The sequence below is a fragment of the Mauremys reevesii genome, linkage group 2 (assembly GCF_016161935.1).
Source record: "Mauremys reevesii isolate NIE-2019 linkage group 2, ASM1616193v1, whole genome shotgun sequence".
Lineage (NCBI taxonomy): Eukaryota > Metazoa > Chordata > Testudines > Geoemydidae > Mauremys > Mauremys reevesii.
This window is the reverse complement of record NC_052624.1, coordinates 149,905,697-149,919,048: the sequence shown is the minus strand read 5'-3', so window position 1 is coordinate 149,919,048 and position 13,352 is coordinate 149,905,697. Positions and strand designations below refer to the sequence as shown.

The window sequence follows — 13,352 nt, the reverse complement described above, 5'->3', positions numbered from 1 at the left end:
TACTTTGTAAAGCAGCTTCAATCCCTCTGTGTTGTGACAACTTCAGTCCCTGAACCTCCAACACAAGACTAAAACAATTAAAAGGTCGTGAGTAACTCACAGGGCCAAAAGAAACAACCAAACAAATGGCATCAGTCAGCCCTCTAAGTAGTACGGTTCAGCTACGATTATTTCACACAGCAGCTAACAGCATCTGAGAGGCCTTGTTCATCTCCAAGTGAAATAAGCCGTGGCACAGTGGACCATTGCTGTTTCAGAGTGATTGTGACTAACTGCCAGGCCAGCAAGAAACTGCAGCTATTGGATACAGCTGAAAAGGCCTTTACTGCAATGCAAACCATCTGAGAATGCTGTCTCCAGGGTGGGTGGGGGAATAATACTAGCAGAGGAGAGATTACATCTCCTTTGGGGGCTCAATGCATAAAATCCTTTGGAGGCATCAGATTTATAATCTAATGAAAACCAGAACTGCTGACTCAAACAACCAACAACCAACAAACCAGGAAGGTAAACTTTCTTTCCTTACAAACAAGCTTTTACATACAATAAGTTTACTCCAGGCTCTGCAAGTTATTTCAGCAAGACACCCCACCGTGCCAGTTTCCCTTCCCACCCTGATCTATTTTGATTTTAAACTCTTCTTCAGGACAAGGACCGTCTCCCAGGATACGTCTATACTTAGGGTGACTTAGAGTACAGACACTGCCCAGCTAGCATACGTAGAAATAGCAGTGTAGACGGTGACGCATGGTTTAGCCTAGTAGAATGCCATCCACACTTGACTCCCCAGGTATATACATGACACAGCTCTCCACACGCCCAAGCAGCACATCCCACAGCTATTTTTAGTGTCTTGCTACTGAAACCTTTCTGCACTGCCAGAGTCTCCCCTCGCTGCCAAATGTAGCTACACGCCGCAGCGACAAGTGTAGAGACAGTCTGCACGCCACCAAAAGTGCAGACATAGCTAGCACCCAATAGGGCTCGAGGGTGTTTCAGAGCTATGGTAATAAGGATATAAACTTTGTTATGAAAGAAATGTCTTCAAGTGTCATAAGACAGCTTGTAGCAACAGAAGAGTTAAAATATTGTTATGCAAGGAGCTTTGATTAGTATGGTAGCTCCTATTGTGCTAGGTACTATTAAACATATACTGAGACAGTCCCTGCCCTAAAGAGTTCATGAACTAAAACAGGATACAAGTTTAAAGCAATTATGATTTTTGAAGGATATAACATGGTAACCACTGGGTTTTTTTTTTTGGTTTGTTTGAAACAAGAGATGTATTTTTGTCTAAATCCTAAGAAACCAGATTTCTGGGTTCTAATCCCAGCCCTGCACAAGTCATTTTACATGCATGTGCCTCTGTTTACCCATCCATAAAGTCCATGTTCCTCATGGAAGTCTTGTGAAGCTTATTCTGTTAGTGTTTGGAGGCACTCAAATCATTTTTCAATGAAAGTGTCTATTTCAGTGCACCTTGATCTAAAAGTCTGAGCCAGATCCTCAGCTGGTATTTTTTTAAAAAACAAAATACTCCATTGAAGTCACTTGAGCAACCACAACAGATCATCTGTCCCTGTGGCAATAGGTTTTTGCCACAATTTTAAGTCAAACTTATAACTTGCAAGTACCATGGATTTCTTAAATTCTACACTAAAATAGGATGTCTTGATGTTAAATGTGAAGACCTTAAGAACGGCCATACTGGTTCAGACCAAAAGGTCCTTCTAGCCCAGTATCCCATCTTCTGATAGTGGCCCATGCCAGATGCTTCAGAAGGAATGAACAGAACAGGGTCATTTCAAATGATCCATCCTCCTGTCATCCAGTTCCAGCTTCTGGCAGTTGGAAGTTAAGGGACACAAGGACATGGGACTGTGTCCCTGACCATCTTAGCTAACAGCCATGGATGGACCTGTCCTCCATGAACTTATTTAGTTCTTTTTCTAATCCAGTTATACTTCTGGCCTTCAGAACTTTCCATAGCAATGAGTTCCACAGGTTGACTTGGCTTTAGTGTGAAGAAATATTTCCTTTTGTTTGTTTTCAACCTGCTGCCTATTAATTTCCATCAGGTGACTCCTAGTTTGTGTCATGTAAAAGTCTCTGATGTAAAGGGGTAATGGAAAGTTATAGATAAGAGAAGAAAACAAAAAGGCTCTAGTTCTACAACATGTGACTGAAGAAATAAACCAAACCTACAGGAACCTTGACAAAGCAATAAAGAAACAATGCAAAAAAGAAGCAAAATTGGATAGAAAGTAAGGCTAGTGAAGCTGAAGAAGCAGGGGAAAGAAATGATACGAGAACAGTCTACACGATCCTGAAACAGGATAGGGATCAAAAATTCAGAAGTGTCCCAGTGGAAGGGAAACAAGGAGAAATTTTGAAAACACTGGAGGAACAAGAAAATAGGTGGGTGGAACACTTCAAAGAAGTGCTAAACCAACCAGAACCAAATACATCTATATCTAGGTCTAGTGGTTTAATCGGAGGTTAAAAAAAAACTTGAAGAAATGTAAAAAGCATTGCAGAAGCTGAAAAACAACTAGGCACCTGGTTTGGACAGCAGTCATCCTGAGATACTTAAATATGGAGGTGAAGACGTAGAATCAGTCAGCTATTCCCTGTGCAACAAAATATGGATGGAGGAGAAAGTGCCAGAAAAATGGCCCCTCAGTATCATAATCAAGATACCAAAGAAAGGTGATCTAAACAACTGTTCAAATTGGAGGGGAGTAACACTTCTATCTGTCACAGAAAAAGTCTTAGCAGCAGTCCTCCTGAACAGAATGATAGGAAAGACGGATACCATCCTAGGTGAACAAAAAACTGGATTTATACAAGGGAGATCATGCACAGACGCTATTTTCATCCTAAGACTGATTATTCAGAACACAATTGAATTCCAAGGCAGATTTGCAATCAATTTTGTGGCCTTTCAGAAGGCATTTGATAGAGAAACAGAAACAATGTGGTAAACTGTGGAACAATATGGAATTCCAACAACAATTAACTAACATTATGAAGGCATTCTATGCCAACTGAAAGTCAAAATGCTGCATTAAAATTGATTGAGTAAGCCATTCAGCATCAAGACAGGTGCAAGGCAAAGGTGCATCCTGTCCCTTTTTTTGTTTATGCTAGTCATTGACTATGGATTGAAACAATACAACAGTGATACATGTGGCCTAAAATGGAACAATTCAAGGCTATTTGGTCTAGACTTTGCTGACAACATTGCTCTCATCAATGAAGATACCAATGGACTACAAAAATGCACAAACCAAGTAAAAGTAGTAATGGAGAAGATAGGCTTGAGATACAATGCAAAGAAGTGTAAAGTCACGTTAATGGGGACTACAGGGACAGAAATCAAAATTGAAGAAGAGAACTGGAGAAGGTGGACAATTTTACGTATCTTCAAAGTACCATCAGCCAAGATGGTACTAGTTCTGAGGAAAGAAGAATAGGAATCAAGGCGGCAAACGCTGCATTTGGAAGACTCAAAACATCCCCCGCAAGACAAAACTGTTGCAATTGTTGTCACCATTGCACCATATAGCAGTGAGACATGGCCACTTGCCAAGAAAGATATGCAAAAGCTGGATGCATTTAATCACAAATGTCTGAGAAGAATATTGGAACAACATAGAGATAGGAATACGAATGAAGAAAGTCAGAAAAATGACTGGACAAGGCAGCCTCTCACAAATAACCTATAAAAGACGACATCGGTGGCTGGGATATGTGTCGAGCATGGAAAAAGAATGCTTACCAAATACTGCCCTTGAATGGAAGCAAGGAAATGCAAGAAAAAGGAAAAACCTCAACATGAAATGGGAAGATTTGGAGAGAAAGGCAGTTGACAGACAAGGATGGCAAGCATGGGTAGCCCAATGTGCAGCAAAGCATGGGATGGATTAAGTCTAAGTAAGAAGGGGTAATTAACATGTCCCTATTCACCTGCTCTACACTGTTCATGATTTTATAGACCTCTATCATATCTCCAACTTAGAAAAGAGACAACTAAGGGAACAGCCCCAGTCTTTTTACTCTCTCCTCATGTGGAAGCTCTTCCAAACCCCTAATCATTTTCGTTGCCCTTCTTTGCACCTTTTCCAATTCTAAGAAATCTTTTTTTGAGAGAAGGTTACCAGAACTGCACACAGTATTCAAGATGAGGGAGTACCTGGGATTTAGAGAGGAATGATGATATTTTCTATTTTATTATATATCCCTTTCCTAACATAGTTAAAAAAACCAGCCAATACATAGGGAGTGGATGTTTTCAGAGAACTATCCACAAAGATCTGAGTGGTAACAGCTAATTTAGACCCATCATTATGTATGTATAGTTGGGATTATGTTTTCTAATGTGCATTACTTTGCATTTATCAACACTGAATATCTGTCATTTTGTTGCCCAGTTACCCAGTGTAGGGGGATACTTTTGTAACTCTTTGTGGACAGCTTTGGACTTTACTATCCTGAGAAAGCGATCATCTTCAAAAACTTTGTCACTTCACTGTTAACCCCCTTTCCCAGATCATTTATGAACGTTGAACAGCACCGTCCCAGTACATATCCTTGGGGGACCCCACTATTTACCTCTAGAGCCCTGCAAATCCGCACATGTCTGTGGATATCTGCATCCGCAGATGAATGGTTTACCATCTTTATGGATCATGGCTCAGATGCGGATCCACATTTTTGTATCTATGCAGAGCTCTATTTACCTCTCCTCCCCCCCACAACCCCAAACTGTGAAATCTGGCCATTTATGCCGACCCTGCATTTCTTATCTTTTAACCAGATACTGATTCATGAGAAGACCTTCCCTCGTGTCCCCATCACTGCTTAGTTTGCTCAACAGCCTTTGGTGAGGGACCTTGTCAAAGGCTTTCTGAAAGTTCAAGTTCACTAGATTGACCAGATCACCTTTGTCCACATGCTTGTTGGCTTCCTCAAAGAACTCCATTAAGTTAGTGAGGCATGATTTCTCTTTACAAAATCCATATTGACTCTTCCCCAACTTATCTGAGAACTTTATTCTTTACAATAGCTTAAACCTAACTCCAGTACCAGGCAAATTGGCTGACTAGCCTATAATTGTAAAGTAGATTGTGTTCTGTAGAATTGCATGTGTGTCTAAGCTGCAGAATAGCTTGTTTCTTAATCTGTCACCTCAATGAGTAAGAAAAAAAATAAAAACTCAGTTAAGGTCTGCATAACATTCCTCTGGAGAGAAGATATGTAAATTGAGCCCTGAAGCCAACAATGACCTTTTCAGTTCCTGACTACATTGCAAGGCACTGGGAGAGGATTCTCCTGTCACAATCTGTAGCTATCAGAGAATTCAAACCAACGGTTAGATAGTCAAGAGCAGATTTTGCTCATCACATTCAACTCCACTGTATTACTATTGCACAAAGATGTCCAGGGTGATGGTTACACACCCCAGTGTATTATGATTGCACAAAGAGGTCTAGGTTTGGGGCATGACTCTTCAAGCGTTAGCTGAACTGCACTTAAAGGTGTCTATGCAGCATGCTTCTTAGCAAGGTTTGTGGAGTATGAATAGCTTGCTTTAAAATGGTTTGCTGGAACTTAACTCCGGTCAACATCCAAAGAGATAAACATTCTCCCCTATCAGGTACCAATAACCCCCCTACATCCCTACTTCAATTCCCAGCACTATCAGACTACCTGTGTGACTTAGGCAAGTCACTTCATCTCTAGGTCTCCGTTCCTCATCTGTAAGACAGGATGGATAATCATTCCTTTCTCCCATCCTTCCTCTGTTGTCTATTTAGACTACAAACTCTTGGGCATGGGAACTGTCTTACCATGTGTTTATACAGTGCCTAGCACAATGGAGCGATAACATTGGCTGGGGCTTTTAGATGCCACCATAAAATAAATCAAATAACTGTGTATTGGCTTGGATGGAAAAATATTGAAACCAAAGGGGAAAGGATTAGAAGCCACAAGGAGGGATCCAACCGCAAGCCAAAATTTCTTCCCTGCCAGCAGCTACTGTGCTACACCCAGGTATCCCCACCACCTGAAGCTGATCCAGTGTCCAAGTGACCCCCATGGCTCTTCTGGCAGCTGCTCTTCCCAACCAAGACAACCAACATCCCTCATCTGAATACTATCTGGTATACATTGTTCACAGTCAGAAGAAAACCTTAAAAATGCACCCAGTAAATGATTGGAGACTGATTAGATCTTGCCAATTCTGATCATGCCCAAGGACTGCTCTTGCTTGTTCAGTTCTGTACCCAAGACAGAGCCACCTCTCCCTCCTGCCTGGCTTGGGCATACAAACATTCGGTGCTCCTATGGAGAAAGGTTTCACAGCCCATCTGTAGCCAGAGAGGGATTCTGAAAGCCTAGTAGGCAAAGCCCTTGGAAATACCACCTTCCAGAGATCTCAGAGTGCTTACCAGGCATCAGTTATTCTTCACAAGCCACACTTGAGGAAGGCACCAATGGGCCTCTGTCACATTTAGGAAATCACTTTAAAACTTCTGACATTCCCTTCTACTCCATTATCTCTAACACCCCAAACCCTATCCCAAGCAGAATTTTGACCCCATAAAGAGACAAGTGCCAGAGACTTCATGAACTCCACCATGGACTTCACCATTTTACATGGAAGGGACTCTGAAACTATGGTGATGAGTAGTAGCATAAAATGCTAAGACATAGCTAAATCTATTGATTTCTCTCTCTACCTCTTCCCAGGAAAACACATTCCAAAAGAAACTCCGTGAACAAGACCCTTAATGTTTGCATGCTTCTGTCCTGATGTCAGCAATACACATATAAGCCTGTTTCTTTATGCTTTTAGCACTTGTTTGTGTATTTTACCACCTGAATTCTTGCCTTTGACTCTGGATCTAATTCTCTGCAGGAGCATGGATACGTTCCTTCACCACTCTGCCTCCAACTGCCACTTGTAAAATGGAGATAACTTATACTTTGCTTCCCAGGCATAACTTAAGGATGCGTTACTGACGGCTTGTAAGGTGCTTTGAAAGCAGAAAGCCCTCTTAAGATACTATTTCCAAAAAGGTCATCACTGCCACAATAGAATAAAATGAATCTGTAGGAAATCTTGCCTAGTCACTAAATGTACTTGTGGCTGCTGTTGACTCATGAGTTGCGATTTTATTTAAGATTGTGGTCTTAATGACTATTGTAACCTTGTGATGTAGGCAGCAATTGCATGAAGAACTTTTTGGCTGGTTCCATGTGAGATGTAGGGAAGTCTTGTTCAAAATTCAACCCTCAGAGTTCTGCAAACTGCTCATGAAACTATTGAGAGTGATCTGTAAAAGTCTGTCTGCATTTATTTAAGTAGCACAAGCGTTTCTGAAATACCCAGCAGTACTATATGTAGGTACAAATGAGTCGGAGGCACATGCTTGCCTTTCTTCTCGGGAACCGTTTACGGAGACACTTCTCCTTAAAGGAGAGGATAGGAGTGGGTAGAGGCAGCCACCTTTCCTCAGCAGAAGACCAGATTCAAGCACTAAAGCCCATGTAAATGGGAGTACAAAGGATGAGGAGCTCTCAGCTGCTGCTTTTCATCTACATGCTCATTCTCATCACCGGTACTTAATTTGTTTTCAGAGTGATTTGATGGAAGCCAGCTACCGAAGAGCATATTATTCTAGAGGAGTTTTAACGCTCCTTACTTTAACAGTACTGGGGTTTGGCCAGAGGTCAGCAGGAGACTCTGCTCCTGCAAGATATTCCAGTGCCTTCCACATTATAGTCCACAGAACATAAGAGAACTAGAATTGTCTTGTGGAGAAGGCCCTGGACTAGGACTCAAGTGACCCAGCTTTGATTCCTGATTTGACCATTGACTTCCTATGCAACCTTAGGGAAGTCGCTTCATCTGCGTGTCTGTGGATAATACTCCCCCACCTCACAGGCGTGTAGGAAGGATGAGTTTAATCATATTAATGCAGTGCTCAGATACTATAGTGATAGGGACCCTATATGTGGTCCTAGGTCAACGGAGAGCTGTGTAGGGCTGCTCCTGGTTTCCAGCTATAAACTGAAGACAGCTACTAATCTGTTTAATACTTCATCTAGTGATAACTACTGTGCCTTCCACAGGAGAGGCCAGACTGTAAGGAGGAAGTCTGAGAACCCCAGAGATGTGCCAGTCACCCATGGAACAGGTTTCCCCTTTGATCTTGCCAATGCTTCCCTGCCAGTATCAGAAGCAAGAAACCTACCACCTCATTAGCTGTTCTAGTGTCGTATTATTCTTCCCTTTGCCACCCCCAAACAAGTGCAGTAGCCAATCCCAGGCTCAGAAGATAAATAGGTTTCTTACACATATCCGAAAGATCTGTCCCCACCCAGCAATGAGGTCATGCTACACTGGTCAAGTTATTTATTCTGTTACCTTCCATTATTAGCAAAGGCTTAGTGCGAATCAGTACTTGTGCTTATATAACCTCTTTCATCAAAGATATCCAAGCTCATTACAAATATTAATTATGCCTCACAACACCCATATGGGCAGGCAAGCATTGTCAGACCTCATCTACCCATCGGCAAAATGAGGCCGAATGGTTAGCCCATGCCCCCAAAGCACTGCAGCGAATCAGCAGCTGGGAAGAGAACCTTGGATTTCTGATTCACAGTCTCCCTGCTAAGCCATGTTTATCCCCTCCCATTAGCAATTCCGTTCAAGAGCTGGTAAGGGGCTTGTCAGATGGAGGTTCCACTTTCAGGTTACATTAAGCAGAGAAAAACTGCACCATGCTCAAAGCCCATGCAGGACTTGATTTAAAGCCAATGGGAGTCTTCCCACTGACTTCAGCGGGCTCTGGGTCAGGCCCCCACTTTGTACAGTTGAGCCAGAGTTACAGGGGACTGGAAACCCCCACTTAACATAGACCCAGTTTCCAGCCCTGATGATACTGTAGTACACCTGAGCAGTTTGGAACCTCTCACTAGCCAGTGATGAATACAATGGCATGCCTGGAATGTGGAAGCACTGCATACATGCAATGCCAGATTTCAGCTCCAGCCAGCATTCCTGGTAAGAGTGTCCCCACCCACTTTGGTTTTGTTTGAAGGATATCAACATTAGGAGGGCAGTCTGTCCTACTCAGGTTAAAAGTGGAACTTGGGACAGTCACAGCTCAGCAATGGGATACACAGCCTTTCGTTTGTAGGTTGCCAAGTCAAACCCAGCCCAGCTCCGCTGCGTCCTAGAGCGGTTCTGTTGGCAGGTCTATGGCATGCGAGTTTTGTGTTTTCAATCCAGTCCAGGTGTCCACACTGGAGTCCTCTCTCCCCACAGGGAGTGGAGTAACTGGCACCCTTGTAAGCTGCAGAAGCCAAGAATGAAATGTGCTAGGATGTGGTGCCATCTTGCCCATGGAAGGGGTCTTCCCCAAAGAGGAAGGGGTACACTGTTGTGCTGGGGGGTGGGTGGGGGGGTCAGAGGGGAAGCTTGCCATGCCACTACTCATGCTGGGCCTATTCCAGCGGGTCTCCAACTTTTGTACTGGTGACCCCTTTCACATAGCTAGCCTCTGGAATGCGACTCCCTCCCCTTGTATTAAAAAGTGCTTTTAATTTATATTTAACACCATTATAAATGCTGGAAGCAAAGCGGGGTTTGGGGTAGAGGCTGACAGCTCCCGATTCCCCCTGTAATAACCTCACGACCCCCTCAGGGGGTCATGACCCCTAGTTTGAGAACCCCTGACCTATTCAATAGGTAAATAGAGCATCTAATATGTATATTACATAGCACCCAATAGTCCCAACTACAAGCACGGTGCACAGAAATCTTGTTTAGAATGCCTTCTGCGGTTAAGTCCATTAGCACCTCCCCTAACACCCTGACTATATCTAGGGACTACCAGTGGCCACAGCAAGTTGTGCTAAAAGCAAAGAAATACTAGGCTCTTGTGAAATTCATCCAAGCCACTTGAGAGTCCCCAAGCTCCTGGAGTTACATATTCACTAGAGTTATGTAGTTCCTTCAGGCCTGGGGCGGGCCCCCCCCATCTTGTGTCACAAGCTTCTAGCTCATGATATCAAAGTTCAAAAGGCTGTTCACTAGAACACAGCCCAGCCAACGGCCCATCCACTCACCACACTGCTTCCCATACTGTACATATACAAAGGCAGGCATGTTCCCCACTTCAAGTAGATGAAGGGATTAGTTTGCAACCCAAAAACATCCAAATTCAGCTAATTCTGAATACCAGACAACAAATAGTCTCAACCAGAAATAGTTGGGCTTTACTTTAATTCCTGCTCAAGTCTTCAAAAATGTCATCCAAGACAGGGTGTCTAAACTGCATAAGTGGGAATCTATGCTACTTGCACAATGGTCCCCGAAAAGTTACAAAGCTCTTCTCTATAGAGATTTTAACGGTGACAAGCAACAAAATATCCTTTTGTGGGGTTTGTTTCTCTAAAAATCTAGTAAAACACAAAGCCTGCAAAGTCTACACTCAATTGTTGCAACAGCACATTTCCATAGGTATTATATTCCTTATCGCTGAATGTTATTATCTATACCTTGGTGAGGAAAATCTAATTAATATCATTCACTCTCACCAGCAGCGGCTGCAAAATTTGAGTGAAGAGCCCAAAAACTGTTGCGTTAGTCGGAGGAGTTGGCCTGCTTCTACAAAATCAGTTTTAGAAAGGAAAATAAATGAACACACAGAAGTTTTAAAAAGCAGATGTGCATAGAATGGGAAGAAATGTTGCCTCTAACAGACTAAAGGCAGCCAAAGACAAGTGGGAGGTTAGCTATGATGACATGAACCTGCCAATATGCATACACATCTTTGGCCAAATTCAGCCCTCTGTTACACAGGGGTAACAGCACAGAATATGGCCCTTGATAACTTAAGCCATTAGGTACAAGCAGGACACTCATACAATCTGAGGCACAAGTAGCACAGACACGAACTTCTTTCCAAGTCTCTGTTACTCCCTTTAAAACATGTTCCTACCATCCCAACCCTCTCCCATCACAGTCATATCTCCATTGCGTTTAGCTCCAGTCTTAGAAGCAGATATGAATTGCACTTGATTCTACCGTCCTTTTTTTGATAACAGGATACTAGTGGGACTCGTTAGCTGCCATTTGTGATCCATCCACGGAGAAATCCTGGCTTCATGAACATCAGTGGCAAAAAATGCTCATCAACTTTAGGAGAGACATTCTGACCTCACTGATTTCAAATTAGGCCTTGAAGGTTCCAAAAGAAACAGCATTAGCCTTCTGAAGTATCTAACCCTCTAAACTTTGGTGGAGAAAGTCTCTTCAAAAACTGGGCCCAACACCTCAATTGGATTAAAGAAAGATGGCTGTTCATAGATAGTGTTGCCAACCCTCCAGGAATTAAAGATTAATCTTTAAAGATTATGTCATGTGATGAAACCTTCAGGAATATGTCCAACCAAAATTGGCAACCCTATTCCTAGAGTGACTGAAAAAGGTCATCCTTTAAATTCACTTTAACCATAGAATACAGAGGTATCTATATTAGTACTCTATCATCATCCAAATTCCTCACCCCATCTACCTTACTCACAAATTAAAAAAAAAAAAAAAAACTCAGGACTTTCTGTTTGGATGCTTGTTTTCCTGCAACAGAATTTGTATATGGAGAGGAACACACTCATTTTTATGGTGGATCAGGCGTGGGGGGGGGGGGGGGGCGCAGAAGAAATAATGTTTGGAAATATCTGCCATTGGATGCATTCCAAAGTACTGTCTCTTCCTGAGTCCCTTTATGTGCCAGGGATAAGTCATCCTCAGCAGAGTTTGTTCAGCAGGATCCAGAGGGGGCAACTAAAAGTCCCACTAAGCAGAGAGAAGTCTCCTGCCACTTGAACTCCAACAGTGCTGGTTAAACTAGTTCCTCAAGTTTGCAAGGCGCGTACACACACACCCCTCATCATTCATTATTTCAGACTATAATTCATCACTTTTGCAAAAATTCCATCTTGCTTCTCACTTTCTATGCCTTGTGCCACCCCACCAACTTGACATCCTTAGTTAAGCAATGGGTAGGGAAGGCTGTATTCTTACCCCAACCAACATCTTAATTCACCTCCACTTGGAAAGTGCCACCTAATGGGTTTCTTCCTCTAGCAGAGAAGAAAGAGGCTTCTGGGCTCATTCTTTCAAAATTGCCAAGCGAGCACACGCAACCAGTATTGTATGGGTGCAAGCAAGCTTTCCATCCGAGATGGATCCAGATTGCACCAGCTCAAGGCCCAGGTTGCTAGGCTGCTCTCCAGATCCCTAGTGCTGCCAATGCAACTCGCTTCCTTAACACCCATGATTGAGCATTGCAGTGGCATACTGAATGCAATGCCAGCAGGCAGGAAAAATGTGAAGCTGCAGCATGTTTGATCTACGCTGCCTCCCAAGTGACCCAGATTTCCTCGGCTGTACCCTCTGTTTAGGGAGGGTGATCTCTATTTCCCCCATAGCAGCATGATCTCAAGGGCCACTAGCCCAATGCCCCATTAAGTGGGCTGGTGAACAGCAAGGCCTTTAACATATGCACCAAGAAGGAGTTGCTCTCAGCCAGGGGCGGCTCCAGGGCCGCCCAGAGGGGGGGGCAAGAGGGGCAATTTGCCCCAGGCCCCGCGTCCTGCAGGGGCCCCCACGAGTGTTTTCTGGGGCCCCTGCGGTTCCGGTTGAGCTCCCGCAGGCATGACTGCGGCAGGTCAAGCGGAGCCCGGGACGAGTGGACCTGCCGCAGGCATGACTGCGGAGGGGGCGCTCGTCCCGCGGCTCGGCTGGACCTCCCGCAGCCATGACTGCGGCAGGTCAAGCGGAGCCGCGGGACCACAGCACCCGCCGCAGTCACTCGTCCCGGGCTCCGGTCGACCTGCCCCCCAGGTCTTCGGCGCGCTGGGGTCTAGAGCCGCCCCTGAGCGGGGGCCCCCCGCCGCCGAAGACCCCGGGCCCCCGGAATTCTCTGGGCGGCCCTGGGCGGCTCTAGACATTTCACTGCCCCAAGCAGGGCGGCATGCCGCGGGGGGCACTCTGCCGGTCGCTGGTCCCACAGCTCCGGTGGACCTCCCACAGGTGTGCTTGCAGACGGTCCACTGGTCCCGCGGCTCCACCGAAGCTGTGCGGGACCAGCGGACCCTCCACAGGCACGCCTGCTGGAGGTCCACTGGAGCCGCCAGCCGCCCTCCTGGGGACCAGCAGAGCGCCCCCCCCCAGCATGCCGCCCCAAGCACGCGCTTGGCGTGCTGGGGTCTGGAGCCGCCCCTGCTCTCAGCATCCTTAGGGATTTTTGACCAGTTGTAGCAATGGG

General features: G+C 44.6%; 1 protein-coding gene across 18 annotated transcripts in view; it reads right to left on the bottom strand.

Moving 5' to 3' along the window:
• AAK1 (AP2 associated kinase 1) overlaps window positions 1-13,352 on the bottom strand; it is a 129,436-nt gene that overhangs the window by 113,036 nt on the left and 3,048 nt on the right. The gene's annotated exons all lie outside the window — the stretch shown is intronic.